The sequence below is a fragment of the Globicephala melas genome, chromosome 15 (genome assembly GCF_963455315.2).
Source record: "Globicephala melas chromosome 15, mGloMel1.2, whole genome shotgun sequence".
NCBI lineage: Eukaryota > Metazoa > Chordata > Mammalia > Artiodactyla > Delphinidae > Globicephala > Globicephala melas.
In genome coordinates, this window is record NC_083328.1 from 29,905,900 (window position 1) to 29,921,765 (window position 15,866).

A 15,866-nucleotide genomic window follows, 5' to 3' on the forward strand; every position below is an offset into this window, starting at 1 on the left:
TTGGGTTCTCAAATCTGAGTAGGTAGTGTCCTTGAAAGACTTAAGGTAATTTAAAAGCAGTGAAGTTTGGTTCACATCATTGCAGTAGCAAGTGTTCACTCTCTGGCAATGATCACACCAGTTTGCCTAAACCTCATAATGGGGTACGATATTCACACATTTTGCCCTACGAATGAACCCCTTGTATTTTCATGTACTTAGTCTTTTGCTTTGAATCAACTCATTTCCAAAACTTAAATGTATCGCTTCTGCAAATCATGGATTGGAGAGGGTTGTATTTCTTGTAAAGCACATTTTCTAGAACATATATAATAACTATAAAAAATCAATATTCAGGAAAAGCTCATCTGAGGTACGGCACAGGGGACTTTCTAGAGTTATGGCAATATTCCTTGTCTTGAACATTTGTCAAAATGCATCAGACTATCACACAAGATTTGTTTCATTGCATGCCATTGTATCTAAACTAAAAGATATATTTTGAAACTGTTCAAATTGAGATTCCCTGCACAATTAATTACCAATGTTTACTGAGTTTTCATACTTAACTCCCTGACACGAGTACTAGTTATGACAACAGTAGCCATTGTTTATTGAACGCTTACTTGATTTTTGCTTTAGACGGTACACCCAAGCTCTGAGTGACGACTTGGTTTATTCATTCATTCCACAAATGTTTATTCAGTGCCTGCGATGTGCCAGGCACTATTCTTGATGCTTGGAATCTATCAGTGAACAGGAGAGACAAAACAACAATTTCTGATTCATGGAACTTAGACGCTGGCGTGTGTGTGGAGAGGGATGGGTTGGGATTTTGTGCACTTTTGTGATGCTTGAGGAAAGCACTGGATTCTGTCCCCGGGTGTTACCTCTGCTCTTCCCTCTGGTAAACCCTGCAGCCCACTGTCCTAAGTGGCTCACATCTCCATGTCTGAGCTGGTTCCTTTATGTATCTGGGACTTTGAACATGCTTTTTTTTTTTTTTTCTTTCCTGTAATGCTTCCCTGTATCCTTACTTTCTTTTATTCATCCTTCAAATTCTGGCTTCTCTCTCCTCTTGCAAATGGAAAGTCAAAATGCAAGTTATTTTTTTCTTGTCCATAATAAGAGGTAGAGAACTTGAGCCTTTCTGCCTTTTGTTATTACATTTTGGAGTTATTTTTCAACCTTTTGAAGTTACACAGTCTGAGGATCACTTTTGGAACTGTAAAATCATTCTCGTTGGTTGGATTTAACCAGTCCTGGGTCAGGCTTGGCTCACACCTGTGGATTCTCTGTGCTGCCTTTGGACGTACCTCATTTGCCAGGGAGCCTGTTTACAGGGAGGCCACTGTAGTGCAGGTGATAACATTGCATAAAAGAAGGCGGCCCTTGATAGGCTTCATTTCCACATACAGAAAATACCCTTTTAATATATTGTGTGTCCTCCTCCAAATTTCTGTTGAAATATAGCAATTTCCCAAAAAGGCAGCTCCGGGAATTGCTGCGGAGTTGAGCTCAGAATGTACAAATGCTTCCTGTAGTTGGTCTATTCTCTCAGCGCTCAGGGGAACCAGTGCTTCAGAAATAACTCCTTGTGCTTCTGTCTCAAAGAAAGAGGAAGCCAATGGAGCATGTAAATACCAGTCATGTTATCCTTAAAGCCGTCCCCCAGCAGCACATGCTGGTACAGCCGGTCAGCAGAGGGGAAGGTCTGCAGAAGGAGGGAGCTGTTATGCTGGGACTCGGGAGATTTCTTTTCATCTCTGAGGTCACTCAGTGGAGTCACTAGAAGCAGCATGTACTGAGGGTGTCTTGGAAAACATGACAAGCCCTTAGAGGGACATTTGCTTTCTGCTGGGCCTTTGTGTGCAGCTGGCGTGGATCAGTCCAGTGCTGTGCACAGTGCCTGCTTGTGTTCAGCAGACATAGAACTCAGGTCTGAGCAGACTTTCCTCTTGTAAATTGGGACTTCCATGCCCTCTGCCTCTCCTTTTTTTTTCGATGGCTTTGCTCTGCATTAGAGCTTAGTGGGTCCAAGCCTTCCCAGAGATGCTTGGAAATAATACCCTGGTTACAAGCCAATTGGCAGCCCAGGCCGATACAATAAACACCCTCTGTGGACCAACTCTATGGCCAACATTCCATCTGCACCAGAGTGACGCAAGGATGAATGGGATACCACCCCTCTCCTCAAGCAGCTCATGACTGAGCCTTGTCTGGGGAGAGAGGGGTGGACTTGCCTTGGTCAAGTGGGTAAGTCTTCACGAGGGTGGGGACATTGAGTGAAAGATTGGATCTCTCCATGGTGAATCATCTTAGTAACTACTTGAAAAAATGCTTTGGGAATAATTCTATTTACCATTTTAGGGTTACACCAGTCTAAAATGAAAAAATATGTGTGTATATGCACATGCATATAACATACATACAGACTAGTTTTAAAAAGCATATATATTTAGAGAGAAAGAAAGAGGGAGAAAGAGAGAGGGGGAGGGAGAGAGATTTAAAGAAAGGTTTTTAAAGCAGTTTTGACTTCAAGCATGAATGGGACAAAAATCATAAATATTAAAGTAAAACAACCCTCTTCTCTTCTAGGGAAGCTCTAATTAAAGATGGTAGAGATGCCCCAGAAGACAAAAGGGAGACCCATCATTACGTCTTCCTGAATGAAGGGCCCCATTCCGGTCTCTCTGATGTGTCTGCTTCCCTCTTTATTCTCACCACTCTGTTTGCATTCTCTTTGGTGCCCTTGATCTCAGTTGCTTTCCACACTGTGATGACTCCCAGATCCTCTCTCCAGCCCAGATCTCCTGATCTCCAGACTTGGCACCAGGACTCCCTTACACGGACAGCCCACAGACCTCCACTTCATCTTGTCCAAAGCCAAAGTCACCATCTTCTTCTCTCAAATATGGTTATTCTCCTGTGTCCCAGCAAAGAAAGCTTCATTCTTATCCTCCCAATATCCTCCAAGCCCTCATAGTCACTTGTCATCTGCTCATTCTCTGTCTCAGTTCCTGTCTCTTTCAACACTTTCCTCTTTTTGCCAAGGGCACCCCTTCCATTGATTCTGGATAATCCAAATCAGGCCATGTCCTTACCACTTTGTACAAACCTGTATGCTAACTCCTAAGAGTGTTAGCAGCATGTGTTATAATAATTTGCTTGCATGTTCATCTTCACTTGGACTGTGAGCCCCATCAGAGAAAGGTCTGTTCCTTCCACATGTTTCTTTGGCTGTACCACAAGGTGCTATTTCTTTTTTTTTTTTGGCGGTACGCGGGCCTCTCACTGCTGCGGCCTCTCCCGTTGCAGAGCACAGGCTCCGGACGCGCAGGCTCAGCGGCCATGGCTCACGGACCCAGCCGCTCCGCGGCATGTGGGATCCTCCCGGACCGGGGCACGAACCCGTGTCCCCTGCATCGGCAGGCGGACTCTCAACCACTGCGCCACCAGGGAAGCCCACAAGGTGCTATTTCTAATGCCTAAAAGGGCCTCTATACAATCTGCTGGTAATGCTGACTTCAATCACCATTTACTAAGAGCTACTCTATACCAAGAACTATGCTGAGAGTTTTATGTCCATGAGCTCATTTAGGCATTTCAACAACTCATCTACAGTAGGTATTCTTATCCTTGCCTCATAAATGGAAATTCCAGTTCAGAGAAGCCAGGGACCTGCTTCAGATCCTGCATGTGGTAGAAGCAGGATGTGAATGGAGGACTGCCTGACCGCAGGCTGCATTCCTAATTCCTACATCGTACTGAATTACAGCTGGTGGGAAAGGAATATTTTAGAGGAGAAATTAAGGGAGTTCCTCCTATCCTTAGAGTGACACCCACCTCCTTATTCTCACTGGATGCAGCAGATTTCACTCAAACCCAACCAGTTGGAACTTGGGGTATAAGCATTTATCTCGTCGCACAGGCCGTCTCTTTTGTTCTATAGAAGTTCCACCTTCCAGTCTGGCTCACTGAAGAAGGGGTTGTACCCTGTTCCTGTGTCTTGTGCATAATGAAGCAGATGCCAGTTAAAGAATTCCTAGTACAGATACGATAAAGGAGATCTTAGAAAAAGCTAAGATTGATCCCCAGTTCTGGCTGTGGCATATCAGTGTGTTACCAGATCTATCGAGGCTTTCACCCACAATGGTGTATGCATGGGGTGCAGTTTTCCCATGGTGGGGTCTCTAATTAGAGAATGTCACAACTCCCTCCCTTCTAAATCATTGTATTTTAACTACCCCTCCATCACTTTCCCACCACATTTAACCTAGATGGCTTGGTGAGTCTCAGGAACTCATGTGCAGAAGATTTCTAGTGTGTGTGTTTGCTTGTGTGTATGTGTGTGTGTATGGTATCAGTTATCTGCCAAAAGGTTCATCCTGCTAAAAGATGGAAATATTTATGCAAACATTATACTTGGCATCTGCGTACACATACTCCAATGATTATGTTAAAGAAAATCACGGAGGAAAATTATAATGGAGAGGACACCAGTAAGTTACAGTTGATAGAACAATTGTGCGAATTGCTAAAACTGAAGTGCATTGTTTATACGTCCTACAAGCAGCCAGAAATACATTATGGCTTCTACTATGTGCTTGCTTTGCTTAGAAAAACGATGGCAGTGCATTGATGAAGCCATGAATTCTGGCTATGACTAGCACTGAGAGAATACTGTCTGTTTTCAGGTTTTCACTTTTTCCTTTACCACTATATCTCTGGTGCTCAATAGCTGTGACTCAATAAATATTTATAGAATGGATACGAGAATGAAAGGATTTTTTTTCACGAACTTCCCCAAATGAGGAACAGCTGTTATTGTGGTCATTTTACATGTGTGGTCCTGTGGGCTACCCATATCAGAGTAACCGTGGGAAAGATGTAAAAGTGCTAAGGCTTTTGCGGTACTAGCACTACCTCAAACCTACAGAATAATCATTTCTGATTCTGCTTTTTCTTAAGCTCCCCTAGCAATGCCCATTAAAGATATAGAACTACTGCTTTAGGACATGGATTTACTCTTTGTTATCTTGAAAAAATGGTTTCATCTAGGTCATCCTGGCTATCAAGATTTCCTGCTTCCTGTCTTTGTCCCTCTTTCTTCCTTTGGAATACACAGCTTAGTAGCAATGCTAACGAGCAGTGGTACGGGAGAAAAGGAAATAAGGAAATTGGAGTCCTGTAGCACCTAGAGTAATCTCTGCTGAATGAGACAGTAACAGTGCCAAGTGAAATGTTTATGGATGTAGTATAGTTCCTATCACCTGGTGTGTCCTCAACAAATATTGAGTTATTAAATAACTGGTATTTTAGTTAAATCTGTCCCCCTTAAGCAGAGATGGTTGAATTTGGGATATATAACCCTTATTTATTCACACTTTTATTCTGTCAAGCAAAATTTCCTGAGTACCTACCATGTGCAAGCCATTGTTGAGGGTTGCAATGAGACATGTACCTGCCTTAGAGTGTCATAGGGCATGAGGAGATGCTCGTAATTGCAAGACAGTATGAAATGTGCCACAGAAGATGCTCTGATAAAAGTCTATGATGTTTGGAGAAGGGATATATTACATGTAGGCTGGCTGATCAAGGGCATCTATACAGAGGACTTCTAATTTGAGCAGGGTCTCAGATGAGACCTTCTGAACACGTGTGGGGAGGCCATTCCATGCAGAAGGACCATTGAAAGCCAAAGTCCATAGGCAAGCATGCTCAAGGCTCATTTGAGAAAGAGTTCAATGTGTTTGAAACATAGCTTGTATGGTAGGCAGGATTCTAAGAATGATCCCCAATGACCCTCACTCTTCTATAATCCTCTCTTCTAGGAGGATGACCTGTGAATATGACGAGATATGCCTTCTGTGATTGTTACGTTAGATAGCAAAAGGAGTTTTTCAGTGGACTTTGAGTTAATCAAAAGGAGTGTTGTCAGGCTGGGCCTAACCTAATCACATGGGCCTTTTTTTGGCGGGGGGTGTATAGTTGTTTTACAGTATTGTGTTCGTTTCTACTGTACAACAAAGTGAAGTAGAGTTCCCTGTGCTGTATAGCAGGTTCTCATTAGTTATCTATTTTATACATATTAGCTAGTGTATATACGTCAATCCCAATCTCCCAATTCATCCCACCCCCCCTTTCCCCCCTTGATGTCCATAGGTTTGTTCTCTACACGTGGGCCTTTTAAAAGTAGAGAGTTTTCTGAAACTAATAGCAGAAGAGGAAGTCAGAGAGATTTGAGCATAAGCAGGAATTGTCTGACCGCTAGATTTGAGGATTGAGAGGGCCACATGACAAGGAAGCAGGTGGCCACTAGGAGATGAGTTTAGTCTCTGGCCAACAGCCAGCAAGGAAACAAGGGCTTCAGTCCTACAATCTCCAGGAACTGAACTCTGCCAACAACCCGAATGAGTCTGCAAGTGGATTCTTCCCAGATCCTGCAGCTATGAGCCCAGCTGAGTGACAGCTTGGTTTTGGCCTCATGTGACCCTGAGCAGAGAACCCAGCTGAGCCCCGCTGGACTTCTGACCTACAGAACTGTGAGGTCATAAGGGAGCATTGTTTCAAGTGGCTCTGTTTGAGGCCATTTGTTACATGGCAATAGAAGACAAAAGCAGATTGTTTAAAGGGAAAATATGGGAATGAAGGACCATACTGGAGTTTGAATTATACACTGTGGGATTTTATTCAGTCACCTTTGGGGTACTGTTGAAGACCTTGAGATGGGAGAACAACATAAAAATAATAATAGTAATAGCTAATACTCGTTTAGTATTGATGATACACCATGCAGGGTGCTAAGCGTTCAAATATATAAACTTATCTAATGCTCCCATGAACACTGTGATGCAGATGGTACTATTACCCTCTTTTACATATGAAAGGGATAAATAAGGCCCAGAGAAATTCAATAAATTGCTCAAGATGACAGAGCTAATAAGTTGCAAAGCCAGGATAAGAACCCCATAGCCTGTTCTCTTAGATAAAAACTAAACTACTTCTTCAAAAATAAAATGGTGATTGGCATGGATCTTGGGGAAATTTTCTAAGGGACTATTTAAGTAGCTCAGGTTGAAGGGAATGTAGGTGTGAACAAGAACAGTGGCAATGGCATCTGAGAAATTTCAGCAACAGAACTGAAAGCACATGGCACTGACTGTATGATTTGCTGAGAGATTTGTGAAAGAGAGAAGTCAGAAAGATTTAAAAAAAATTTTTTTTAGGTATGGGTTTGTGTTTAGGCATTTCTGGACTGAGCACTTCAGAAGAAATTTGTCATGCCTGTAAATGACATGGTTCATCTCTCATCCCTTCCTCTCCCCCTCTTTCCCTTTCTCTGTTTCCTTTATTCTCCAAAACCCACAGCTAAAATCAAGTGGCCTTTTGTAAAATGGGTTTGGTAATATCACCACCTTAGCAGAAGCTGTGTGAAATTTAATTTGTTTCCTTATATAATGATCATTAAATTTCTCAAATGATGTAAGCCACAGAGAGGGAAAATTAAGCCATTACAAAAGATTTAAAATTATCCTCTGACTTCCCTAGAGTCACGCGTGGTGACTGTTTTAAATACCTACACGGTACAATTTGTTAGGTCACAGTGGGGAAAGTACAATAGGTCTATAGCAAATGAACACATCAAACTGAAATGAGTAATGCCACCTCCGTGTGTGTGTGTGTGTGTGTGTGTGTGTGTGTGTGTGTATCTGTTTCTGTCTTTCATGGTTCTCTTTCTTTCCTTCCTTCCTTCTTTCTTTCCTTCCTTCCTTCCTTCCTTCCTTCCTCCCTCCCTCCCTCCCTCCCTCCTTTCTTCCTCCCTCCCTCCCTTCCTTCCTTCCTTTGTTCCTTTCTTTCTTGCAGTTGTAATATAAGCCTAACTCCAAAAAGAACAGCAATTGAACCATGCTTTTCTGCAAGGCAATAGTCTGCTAATAGTTTTCTAGATTTCTGAAATTTAAAAAAGAGCAGTTCATAGAAAAGACATCTCTATGGGAACATGCCTTGATGGGAATGTTGATGACAAAGATGATTGATGGCAATGATGATGATGGTTCTGTTGATTGACAGGGGGTCATGATGGCAGCAGCTGTCATTTGTTACACTCCTGTTATATGCCAGACACCAAGCAGAGTGTTTTCAATACATTATCTCACTTAAATATCACAATATTCTCTGCACTTTCTCATATATAAAAGGGAGGTAATAATAGTACTTACCTCATAAGGTTGTTGGGAAAATTAAACAAAATATTATGTCAAGTGCTTAGAACACTGACTGGCACATAGTAGATGATCAGTAAATGCCAGCTCCAGTTATCATTAGAGCTCCATATTATGGGAGAGAACGTGAAAGCTGCATGGAATGAATGACTTGCCCAAGGTCATATAATGGTGAAGGCAGAATTTGAACATAAACAGTATTACAATAGAACCAGAATCAACCAGTATGTCATCTGGAGTATCCATCTCTACCCAACTCACAAACCCAGTTTGATAAGGAAGCTGTCTGAGAGTGAAGGGGCATAATTAAGCTGACAGATGATATAAATGTAAGACAAAAGCTGTACCCTTGACAGCTTGCCTTGCCATCAATTATGAAAATGAGTGAATAGATTATTGAAATGATCTCAGATGAGTAAATTATTCAAAGAGCCTCTCAGTTGGAAGTATTTCTAGAAACTCCTGAACAGACAGATGAAAACCATTTTTTTTTTTCTGACTGGGTCATCAACTCTTCTGTGTTGTAAGTGAATGCAAAGCCCTGAGCTCCTGTGATAGAGGGGAAAGAGAGGGAGGGAGGAAGGGAGGAAAGGAGAGAATGAGAGGATGAACACCAGGCTTTAGTCTCAATGCTGCAGAACATAGAATAGACTTCCTCCATTATCTAGGAGAAAGTTTTTTTTTCTAACTATGTTCCCTGGAATGCTAGCTTCTTTCACAGTGCCACAGGGGTCTCTGACTGGATAGGGGTTAATGAGACAAGATCCAGCTATAGCCAGAGATGGTAAAGCTTTATCTGATTGGTATATTGGTGCTCCAAGCAAGCTTTCTTTCGGGGAAAAGATACAAAATTTCTAAAATAATTTTGAAAGTGAGTAGAATAAGGGGATTGAATTTAGACATCCTCTGAATATAAGGCAAATAAATGGTAAGCATTTGTTGAGCACCTACTATAAGCCAAACCTTACAACATTGGCTTTATATTTATTATTTCACTTCAGCTACAGTGATAACCCTATGATGTAGGTGGTATTCTCTGATTGTTGAGTAGGGAAGACCTGGAGATATTCAGTGACATTTTTTCAATAGCTGAGAAAATATTCAAATTTAGGTCTTGTGAGTCTCCCAGTCTGGTGCTCATTCCGCCACTTGACACAGTTTCTAGGATGAATGATGGGAATTTTCATAAAGGACCTAGAGATTCTTGTGAATATTATCTTCCTTGGAGGTTGAGTGGAGGGAATGAATGACAATACCTAGCCCTTTTTGTAGACTTAAATCTTACTCTTTAGGATACATTAATTATTAACAACGAATGTCCCATGTGATTGATCTATATGTTTATTTATCTGTCCACCCAGCCAATCATCCAGTGATCAGTCATCTACGTAATAAACCATCCGTCCGTCTATCCATCCGTCAACCCATCTGACCAACCAACTTTCATCCATCCACCTGGTCAGCCACTCTTGACGCCCCCCCCCCAATTACCCACTGCTGATCTGTTTGCCATGTACCTACTCTGTACCAGGCTGGGGGTAGGTGTGGGTGAAGCCAAAATGAATAATACAGTGTCCCTCAGGAAGGTCACAGTCTAGTGGGAGAGACAGAGAAATGAACTTTCAATTGCAACCTAGATGGGTGTTAATAGTAGAGGTAAGCCCAGGGCACTGCAGGACACCTACCCAGCCGGGTATTAGGAAAGGGATGAGAAAAGGCTTCCTCGAAAGAGCTAACGTATGTCCTGAGTCCTAAAGGATGAAGAAGAGTTATCTAAAGGGTGAAGATCATTTGGCCCATTTTATTAACTGAATCACAAACATTTGAAGCCCCTTATTATTTGTTCCTCATTTCACAATTTATCCAGTTAGCTAGCTGTAGCTGGATTGCTTCCCACCCACCTACAACCACCAGACCTCCATGATTTGCTGTCTGGACCTGCTCTCTACTTTCTTAGCATTGTGTCTGTCATGTTTGTTATTTCCCTCATTTACATGCTGATGGTGCGGACAGGAATGACATTTGTCTGTAAGAAAAGAGGCAGAACAGTGAAGAGTACTCTACCCCAGCAGTCTGCTCTGGCTACAAGTGGCTGTGTCAGGCTGCCTTCTGTAGCTGCAGCTTGGTTTTCTCATCTGTGCTATTGGCAGCAGAAGCTGCACTTCCCACTACGCTGTTTTTCTTGGCTTTGGAGCCTGGGTTGGGCCAGAGAGAAAGGCAGATAGAAAAAGATTGAATATTCTGAGTGTTGATCTCTAAACTGTGAAAGACTTACTGTGCTTTCTAGATGCTGAAGACGAGAAAATTGGCTATCTGATACCTTGATATATTTCCCCACATTTTAAAAATAATTAATAATAAAACATAATAATTTCTGCGTCCTAGTTATAGCCTAGGGGCTTTATATTCATTACTTTGACCCCTTTTAAACAGATATTGACATGAGTACTATCATGCCTTCCCCAGTTTATATATAAAGAAAATGAGGCTCTGAGAAGATTGATGACTGGCCCAAGGTTACAGAAGCAAGTAAGTGGCAACTTCTAGATTCCAGCTCAGGTCTGTCAGATGATAAAGTTAATTTTATTTTGACAACACCATATGGTAGAGTTGGGGGTTCTTTGTATATTGATAGTGAAGGTTGTGATTGCTTTAATTATGAAAACCTACCTTGGAGCCCCCATCCCTGCATGGTGGACATGCTCTCAGTATTTGCAAGATGGGCTGTTAGAGGTACAAGATTCTCCACTGAACCAGGCATCTCTTCCTGATCTTAGCCCAAAACATTCTACTGAGTTGCATGAAAGTCTGCTGTATAATCAGCCTCTCGCATCTTTGTGCAAAACCAGTCAGCATTCCTCTGCCAACTTAAAGCTGTCAGTTGCCCTCCACTCCTACAATATGCTGTGTGTTCATTCCTCATCACTCCATCATACGTTCATTATCTGTAGCCGTTGTCTTTTGAAAATGTGTTTAAAACTCATTGCAATCATATCTATAGAGTTCTTGGAGTCTATTTTCCTTCCATTTGAATTATAATTCTGCAAATTAGAAAGATGGAATGGACCTGTTTGAGAAGGAAGGAGGTAGGGGCTGAATCATCTTGATTTCTCTCAGTGTGCAAATAAAGACTCCATTGGAAATGCATGTAAGGGAAAAAATCCTGAAGTTGGGAAAAGACAAGAGAATCAATTCTCATTCCCTTGAGGGGAGTTGTAAAATGACTTGAAGAAAACAATGTCTCCTTGATTATGCTGTTTTTAACTTTAAAGTTGAAACAGACAATCTGAGTTGGAAGAATCCTGATTTCTTCATATCATTCCCCACCGTACTGGCCTCTATGTGCACAGCAGATTATAGTTGACGGCATATTTTTTCTTTCCATGATTAAAGTGTGTTTGAAGAAAACAGGACAGGCAGATACGAGGTAGAAAAGGAGAGCAAGAGTTGGATTTGGGTAAGAGATCCTGACAACCACCCTTCCTAGAGGAAAAGCAGGAACATTTACCTTGTTTTAACAAGTGAGGAGCTGAGATTCAGACAGAGTAAGAAACTTGACCAGGGTTCCTTGGCAGGGACTGTACACATCTCTCTCCACAGATGGTTTCGAGTTGGTGCCTTGAATCAACACAGAAGGAGTTGAGTTTCATTACCAAAATGACACCCTGACCTTTGCATTCAGAAATTGTCACCTCGTTGAAAATGGATGAGGATTCAAAAATGTGGGACACCCATCCAGTTATACTATAAATCAATCAGGACAGAAGTTGGAGACAAAGATGTGTCTAATCCAGAGCCCAACTCCCAAATCAGTGTCCAAAGATAAGAGAGTGGTACATGCAGGCAAAGCCAGGTCAGCACCATTGTCAGCAGAAATGGGCTGATTCCCTCGTTCCCGCTTCATTGAGCCTGGCACTGGTTAGTAGCTGAGACAGTTAAGAGAGAGGGGTATTTGATCAATTTCATAGGAGTTGATAGTTCTGAGACCCAGGTCAACCCTGAAAAGTTGCCATTCTTTGTATTTCTCAGATAATCAGTGTCTCCATCAGTAAAACGGAGCCAATGGTAATACCTACCCCATGGGGTTTCTGTAAGGGTATTAATCCTAGCATTTATTAAACGCTTCCTGTATGTCAGAAAGAGCTTTAGATACATGATTTCTCTTAATTCATACAAAATCTTATGAGATTGGTACTATTAATATCCCCATTCTATAAATGAGAAAACTAAAGAATACAAAGAACTGGTTAATTTCCAAGAATCTGAACCGAGTTTTGAACCCCCATTTTTCTGATTCTGAAACCCATGCTTTGACCACTAAGTTCTGTTATATTCCTCAATCAAATTCTAAAATGCAGGGGACATCACCCAGTGCTGTGGGAGGTAGAGGATGCAAGTGGGAAAAGCACGCAGTTTGTTTTTCTGATATATAATAATTCCAAATAGTGAAAACAAAGAGCCTAACAATTGCTTTTTTTTTTTTTTAACATCTTTATTGGGGTATAATTGTTTTACAATGGTGTGTTAGTTTCTGCTTTATAACAAAGTGAATCAGTTATATATATACATATGTTCCCATATCTCTTCCCTCTTGCGTCTCCCTCCCTCCCACCCTCCCTATCCCACCCCTCCAGGCGGTCTCAAAGCCCCAAGCCGATATCCCTGTGCCAAGCGGCTGCTTCCCACTAGCTATCTACCTTACGTTTGGTAGTGTATATATGTCCATGCCTCTCTCTCGCCCTGTCACAGCTCACCCTTACCCCTCCCCATATCCTCAAGTCCGTTCTCCAGTAGGTCTGTGTCTTTATTCCTGTGTTACCCCTAGGTTCTTCATGACATTTTTTTTTCTTAAATTCCATATATATGTGTTAGCATACGGTATTTGTCTTTTTCTTTCTGACTTACTTCACTCTGTATGACAGACTCTAGGTCTATCCACCTCATTACAGATAGCTCAATTTCGTTTCTTTTCATGGCAGAGTAATATTCCATTGTATATATGTGCCACATCTTCTTTATCCATTCATCCGATGATGGGCACTTAGGTTGTTTCCATCTCTGGGCTATTGTAAATAGAGCTGCAGTGAACGTTTTGGTACATGACTCTTTTTGAATTTTGGTTTTCTCAGGGTATATGCCCAGTAGTGGGATTGCTGGGTCATATGGTAGTTCTATTTGTAGTTTTTTAAGGAAGCTCCATACTGTTCTCCATAGTGGCTGAACCAATTCACATTCCCACCAGCAGTGCAAGAGTGTTCCCTTTTCTCCACACCCTCTCCAGCATTTATTGTTTCTAGATTTTTTGATGATGGCCATTCTGACTGGTGTAGTTTTGATTTGCATTTCTCTAATGATTAATGATGTTGAGTATTCTTTCATGTGTTTGTTGGCAGTCTGTATATCTTCTTTGGAGAAATGTCTATTTAGGTCTTCTGCCCATTTTTGGATTGTTTTTTTTTTGTTATTGAGCTGCATGAGCTGCTTGTAAATTTTGGAGATTAATCCTTTGTCAGTTGCTTCATTTGCAAATATTTTCTCCCATTCTAAGGGTTGTCTTTTGGTCTTGTTTATGGTTTCTTTTGCTGTGCAAAAGCTTTGAAGTTTCATTAGGTCCCATTTGTTTATTTTTGTTTTTATTTCCATTACTCTAGGAGGTGGGTCAGAAAGGATCTTGCTGTGATTTATGTCATAGAGTGTTCTGCCTATGTTTTCCTCTAAGAGTTTGATAGTTTCTGGTCTTACATTTAGGTCTTTAATACATTTTGAGCTTATTTTTGTGTATGGTGTTAGGGAGTGATCTAATCTCATACTTTGACATGTACCTGTCCAGTTTTCCCAGCACCACTTATTGAAGAGGCTGTCCTTTCTCCACTGTACATTCCTGCCTCCTTTATCAAAGATAAGGTGTCCATATGTGCGTGGGTTTATCTCTGGGCTTTCTATCCTGTTCCATTGATCTATCTTTCTGTTTTTGTGCCAGTACCATACTGTCTTGATTACTGTAGCTTTGTAGTATAGTCTGAAGTCAGGGAGCCTGATTCCTCCAGCTCCGTTTTTTGTTCTCAAGATTGCTTTGGCTATTCGGGGTCTTTTGTGTTTCCATACAAATTGTGAAATTTTTTGTTCTAGTTCTGTGAAAAATGCCATTGGTAGTTTGATAGGGATTGCATTGATTCTGTAGATTGCTTTGGTTAGTAGAGTCATTTTCACAATGTTGATTCTTCCAATCCAAGAACATGGTATATCTCTCCATCTATTTGTATCATCTTTAATTTCTTTCATCAGTGTCTTATAATTTTCTGCATACAGGTCTTTTGTCTCCTTAGGTAGGTTTATTCCTAGATATTTTATTCTTTTTGTTGCAATGGTAAATGGGAGTGTTTTCTTGATTTCACTTTCAGAGTTTTCATCATTAGTGTATAGGAATGCCAGAGATTTCTGTGCATTAATTTTGTATCCTGCTACTTTACCAAATTCATTGATTAGCTCTAGTAGTTTTCTGGTAGCATCTTTAGGATTCTCTATGTATAGTATCATGTCATCTGCAAACAGTGACAGCTTTACTTCTTCTTTTCCAATGTGGAGTCCTTTTATTTCCTTTTCTTCTCTGATTGCTGTGGCTAAAACTTCCAAAACTATGTTGAATAAGAGTGGTGAGAGTGGGCAACCTTGTCTTGTTCCTGATCTTAATGGAAAAGCTTTCAGTTTTTCACCATTGAGGATGATGTTGAGCCTAACAATTTCTGAGCGTTGACTGTGCCACAGGCCCTGAGCCAAATATATTACATACATTATCACGTTTTATGTTCACCAGAACCCTAAATGGTAGATTTCATAATTAGTTTTATTTTACAGATGAGAAAACTGAGGCTGGAGAAGTGAATTAATTGCAACACGGTCACCCAGCCACTTCATAACTTGAGGGATTATAAATAACATATGTGAAATATCCAGCAAAGGGCCTAGTACGTAGTAGAAAAAGTTTAACAAATGGGAGCCATTATGCAAAGTACAGTGTGGATTTTTTAATGACAATTATCAAGGGTTTTTTGTTGTTTTTGTTGTTTGTTTGTTTTTGCATTTTGAGTGGGTTTCTGGAAGCCTACTGCTGGCATTCTCTTTTCTCAGAGGAGTTGGGCTTCAAGTTTAAAGATGAACATACTAAAGAATCATTGTATTTGTTTTCTCTTTGAGTCCCGTGTAAGGAGTTGAATACTGAAACATAGGCAATTAAGCAAGTCCTGGGCCAGCAGACAGAAAACTGTCTCTAGTTCTTTCACCTATTTGCTGTCCTTATCTGGTCCACGTTACTTGAATGAACATTAGTTTACTGCTCTGAAAAGTTGTAATAATATCTCCACCTTTGTGTGACTCTCTGCAATGAAGGCCAAATGAAATGAGATAATAAATAGCAACTTGTAACCCACAAAGGGCTATATAAATTCTGGGGATTTTATATTATTAACCTCATAATGACATTTAGCACTCTGGCCAGGATGATTCTTCCAAATGTGTCTTGGAAATTTTTCTGAAATTTCCTTTTTCTACTTCTTTTCTTTTTTCCCACAATACAGCTTCTTAACCAGTTGAGAACTCAAAAGTACATTCATAAGGTTTCATTTTGGGGCATAAGGATCCAAGAAAGCTTGGGTTACATTTATA

At 40.9% G+C, this 15,866-nt stretch overlaps 1 protein-coding gene across 2 annotated transcripts in view; it reads left to right on the top strand.

Annotated features, from left to right (window-relative positions):
• Window positions 1–15,866, top strand: part of GRIN2A (glutamate ionotropic receptor NMDA type subunit 2A) — a 375,899-nt gene that overhangs the window by 251,684 nt on the left and 108,349 nt on the right. The window lies entirely within an intron of this gene.